Source organism: Triticum urartu, chromosome 2, assembly GCF_003073215.2.
Source record: "Triticum urartu cultivar G1812 chromosome 2, Tu2.1, whole genome shotgun sequence".
NCBI lineage: Eukaryota > Viridiplantae > Streptophyta > Magnoliopsida > Poales > Poaceae > Triticum > Triticum urartu.
In genome coordinates this window covers 231,840,994-231,846,509 of record NC_053023.1, presented here as the reverse complement: position 1 = coordinate 231,846,509, position 5,516 = coordinate 231,840,994, and positions in this window count along the sequence as shown.

Here is a 5,516-nt window from a genome sequence, read left to right as displayed (position 1 = left end):
TACTAATTTGCGAGGATCGCCACAACTATCAGCAGATTTGCAGACGGAGACCATGTGTGTGCAAACATAGTATCCACAAAGGTTGGTCCCTGCTTCTTGCTAAGGACACTAAATTTTTTGTACATAATTAGCCATGTATTTGTCCTGTTAGGAACAACCTAACCGATGTTAGATGTATTATTTTTTCTTTGGACAAAATAGAAAGAGTTTATTTAGAAGCTTGAACATTTGACTAGCGTAAGGAAAGGTATTTGCAGACTGTTGGATAAATTTTCCAAAAATAACGGATTTCAGTGTGTTACCGGAGAAACGATCTCGTGTTGCAGTGGTAGTTCCCTCTTGAACAGGTTCCCTGGTTTAGTTTTCCACAATGCAAGCACAGTGCAAATGATGATGAATTTTGACAACATCAATTATTGAACCAGACATGAATGCAAATTAATTTCAACATCATAGAATTCAATACCTATCCATGAATTGCGGAAGATGTGTCAAATCCTGAGCGTTTGTTGACTCTCTCAGAGAATCGATGTAGTAAATTGTGTTCTTGTTTGGAACAATGAATACCAATATCTAGTGATTGCTACATATTAAGAAAGCTATGAACTTACGAATGATGTCAAAATCTGAAAGACAATCAGTGTATGCGTGGTTGTTTACTTGACTTACCCTTCATGACATGGCCAGAGAAATGATTCAGCATGGGACATGTTTTCGAAGATACGGACGACCGTGTTAACGGCCCAGACCCGCCGGTCCTTTTCATGTAATGATGTGCCTTTTGCTAATGCAGGATCTATGAAATACACACTCTCACTTTGTCTCCTCTACGCATTCAATCCCCTGAGAGGAATAAAATGCAGTTAGTTGTTTATCATTTACAACCTTGTATGGAGAAGTTGATCAAAGTTTGTTAAATACTTACAAAATCATGCATCTAACAAGAGTGGCATCGAGCACGTTGAAGTTGAAGAAGAGATGTAAGTCCTCAAAACTCTACAATGATGGAACCAACATCGTGTCGGAAATGATCTCTGTTGTAGTGGACTAGCAAATGGTGATGACCTTATGACATTTGATCCATGCAATATTCATGTAACTCGCGGCAACTGGAGCTGCACTCATCAAAGTATTCGCCAACAAGAAATGGCAGGCCATGGACGTAATTGCGTGCTTCAAGTATGTCTGCTTTTCTTTTAGCAAGCAACAATTCTACTTCTTCATCATCCATGGCATCAGAAATAATATTACTCCCCGATTCGAACAAGCTGTTGTTAATTTGGTTCTGGGCGATGAGTGCTTTAAGTAAGAGGCAATCATTCTCTTTCCTCTTCACTTTCCCGCTGCGCTTCCTCGTGGTCGTGAGTGTAGCCTTTTTGGCCACTTCCTTCTTGGTACTTGAAGCATTTCTGGCAGAACGTCTGGTTCCCTGCATGGTAGACTGTCGAGCAGATGGTGAAGCTTGGACGGACTTCTTAGCAGACTGTTTATCTATGCCGGACCGCTGAGATGGCGGTGCTGTAGTGACGAACTGCTGGGCTGTAGGAGCAGAGGCATCGGACCGCTGACCATGCGTTGAAGCTATGTTGGGTTTCTGCGTAGGTGGTGCCAACTTTTCGGTGTGCTGAGGAGGCCGTGCCAACGCGTTGGTTTGCTGAGCAGGAAGTGCTGACGCATTGGTATGCTGATCACGCGCCTGCGGACCGATGGACTAATGTGCAGTCGGTTCTGGACCTATAGACTGCTTAACAGGCGGTTCCGAAGCATCAGACTACTTAGCAGTCTGTTCCACCAGGTTGGTCTGCTGAGCATGTGCTGCAGCTGGGTTGTGACGCCCCAAGACCGATGCGCCAGGTGTCTTCCAGTGATTCGTTGTTGTTGCCTTGTCATTTGCTTGCGTCTCGCATATTGCCATGTCATCATCCGCATTGCATCATCATGTTTTCAAAACTTGCATCCGTCCGGGTCCCCCAGTTCCATCCATTGTCCGTTCGGAGCCCAGACACACTCGCACGCGCCCGCGGCACGTCCGAAATATTATTTTATAACTGGTCGAAAAATGTTCTCGGAATGGGTTGAAAGTTGGCATGCGGTGTTGTTATGTTGTTAGTAGGTCGCCTGCCAAGTTTCATCGCATTCGGAGTCCGTTTGACGCCCCAACGTTAAACTATAGCGGCATTATAGCCGGGCACACGTCAGACGTTTTCGGTCTCCGAAAACTGCTGCCAGGCCCTCTCTCTTCTCTTATCTCCTCTCAGCCCATGGCCTTCTACACAGCCCACCTAGTCCATCCACCTATCCCCTCTTCGCGTCCGGAGCCGTCCGATGCGACCGCACGGTCCGAAAACCCCTCTCTGCTCAGTTCTCAGACCCCCTCGCGCGTCCGAAAACCTTCCCAAACCCGAACCGGACTTTCGTCACCGTTGGATCCGAAACATCCCCAAACGTCTACAAAACATCTCCGTTTTGTAAATTGGGGCCCCTAACCTATGTATCCGGGATCGTCCGATTACGATCGGATGGACCGAGTAGCCCCTAACCTAACCAACCTACCTATATAAACACTCAACCCTAATTTCTAGTTGAGTTGTCCCATCCATCCCTCTCGGCCGCCACCACTAATCCTCTCGGGATCCCCTCACTCAATCTTCCTCGATCCCATCGCCCAGCTAACCAGAGCCGCACTCCTGATCCAAATCCTCTCTGACCCCTCCCTGTTTCTCAGCGCCGCCCAAATCACAGGAGCAGCAACCGAGCCCCCCTGCTCCCTGCCTCCTCCTCGTCGCCTTTGAGCCCGAGCGTGCCACCACCGAAGGCCAACCCCGTCGCCGCACCTCCTCTGCTACGAGGCCCGAGCCTCCTCTCGTCCAGGAGCATGAGCTCCTCCCTTGCGTGCCTTCACCTGACCCCGTCGCCTCCATCTTCATCCGAGCACCACCAGACCAGCAGGAGGATCCCCTCTGCCATGGATGGCTGCCGCCACTAGCGACGCCAGGCACCTCCTCGTCTCGTGCTCCCGCGAGTCTCTATCATCACTTGAACACCATGGATGCCCTGCGAGCTCTAGTTCGCCTCGCTGTCGCCGGGAACCAGTGTCCCGCAGCCGGAGCTGGCCGTCCCCGACCTTGCTTGACCACGCCGAGCTGCCGGAGCCCCACTTCAAGTCCTTGCCGGTCTTCCTCCATGATGATGCCGCCTTGAACCTCTCCCGCCGGCCTCTGTTTCTCCCCCCCCCCGCAACACCTCAGCCACATCGAGCAGCTCCTGCCGCGAACCTGCAGCCCATCCTCGGCGCCGCCTTGACCGTGCCTCTCCTCCTCGAGCTTTCATTGGCGACCCTCGCCGAAGTCGAAAGTCGACCTATGCCTCGTCGAGGTTTCCTCATCGCCTTCTGTTCCTCGTCACCTCGTCGGAGCTCTGCGGCCACCCCGCGCCATGCTCGTGCGCCGGCGTCCTCTGCATCAAAGCCATGCTTCGATTGCAGAGAAGAACGAGCGCCTCGACCCCCTGCAGATGAGCCTCCGCGCCGCCCGTTGTCATCATTCACGGCAAGCACCGCTGCTGCCTTGCGCGCCCGCTACAAGACCTCGCCTCCGCCTAGATCCCACCTGGCGCCGCCGCCTTCGCTTGCCTTGCCGTCGCCACCCGCCCATCGCGCCCGGCCTCCGTCATCCTCAACGCCGTCCCCGTCGCCAAGTCCGGCCGTTGCCGTCTTCCCTGCTTCGTCTGAAGTTGCCCTGCATCTCGCCCCTCTGTCTGCTTCCTGGAATCGAGCGAGACCAGTGCCAGCGCACGGGTCAAGCCCGCGTTGACTCCCAGCGCCTCCTCCCTCGTCTCAATCCAGGCCTTGGCCCATGGTAAGGCCCCACTTCAGCGCCTCTTTTGTTTTTTTTCTTTCTTTTCTGCTGGCCCAACATGCTTAGATTCGACTTGTTTAGGTTTTTCCCCAGATCTGTGAATTTAGTTATTTTTCCAGGATCTGCAGTTTTGCATAAAAACCCTTGTACATCATGCATATAATAACTTTTCACTCGTGCATCGGAACCCAATAAACTTTATATGTAAAATGCTTAGAATTTTGTGTAGATCAATAATATGCAATTTTCAACCATGTTTAAAATGTTTAAAGTGTTGTTTGTTTAAATTTTCCCAAATGCCATGCTAAAATGATTTAATTCATAACTAAATAACCGTAACTCGGAATTTAACAAACTTTATATGTAAATGGGGTAGAAAAAATGCCTAGTTTATCTTGGTGGCTTTACTTTGCATGTTTAATAACTCTAAAATTGTGTTTAGGGCAGAACAACACCAAATTCAAATATTGCACATGGGGATTTTCCCGATTTGTTGTTTGTTATATCCGGCCTCATTTAAACTTGCCTAGATAGGTAGTTTTTCTTTTGCTTCACCTCTTACCATGCTAACCAACATTTAATATTGTTGAGTATATAAACGAGATCGAACTAAATAACTTGAATGTGGTGTTGCGTCAATATGCAACTAGTTGCATATTGAGCTTCACTTAACTTGTAGTATTGCTTGTGCACTTTGCTATGCCATGCTTCATTAAACCGGACATGCATCATACTTGGTTGTGCATCATGCCATGCTTATGTCGTGGTTGTTTACTATGTTGTTTGCTTCTTTCCGGTGTTGCTTCTTCGGGTTGGTTCCGATAACATCGCGTTTGTGAGGATCCGTTCGACTACGTCCGTTTGTCTTCTTCATGGACTCGTTCTTCTTCCTTGCGGGATCTCAGGCTAGATGACCATACCCTCAGAATCACTTCTATCTTTGCTTGCTAGTCGCTCACTCTTTTGCTATGCCTATGCTGCGATACCTACCACTTGCTTATCATGCCTCCCATATTGTAAGCCAAGCCTCTAACCCACCTTGTCCTAGCAAACCGTTGTTTGGCTATGTTACCGCTTTGCTCAGCCCCTCTTATAGCGTTGTTAGTTGCAGGTGAAGATTGGAGTTTGTTCCTTGTTGGAACATGGATATTTTGTTGGGATATCACAATATCTCTTATTTAATTAATGCATCTATACACTTGGTAAAGGGTGGAAGGCTCGGCCTTATGCCTGGTGTTTTGTTCCACTCTTGCCGCCCTAGTTTCCGTCATATCGGTGTTATGTTCCCGGATTTTGCGTTCCTTACACGGTTGGGTTATAATGGGAACCCCTTGACAGTTTGCCTTGAATAAAACTCCTCCAGCAATGCCCAACATTTGTTTTACCATTCGCCACCTAGCCTTTTCTTTCCCTTGGGTTCTGCAGACTCAAGGGTCATCTTTGTTTAAACCCCCCTGGGCCAGTGCTCCTCTGAGTGTTTGTCCGACCGAGTAGACTGCGGGGCCACCTTGGGGCAACTTGAGGGTTGGTTTTACTCGTAGGATGTCTCATCTGAGTGTGCCCTGAGAACGAGATATGTGCAGCTCCTATCGGGATTTGTCGGCACATTCGGGCAGTGTTGCTGGACTTGTTTTACCATTGTCGAGGATGTCTTGTAAC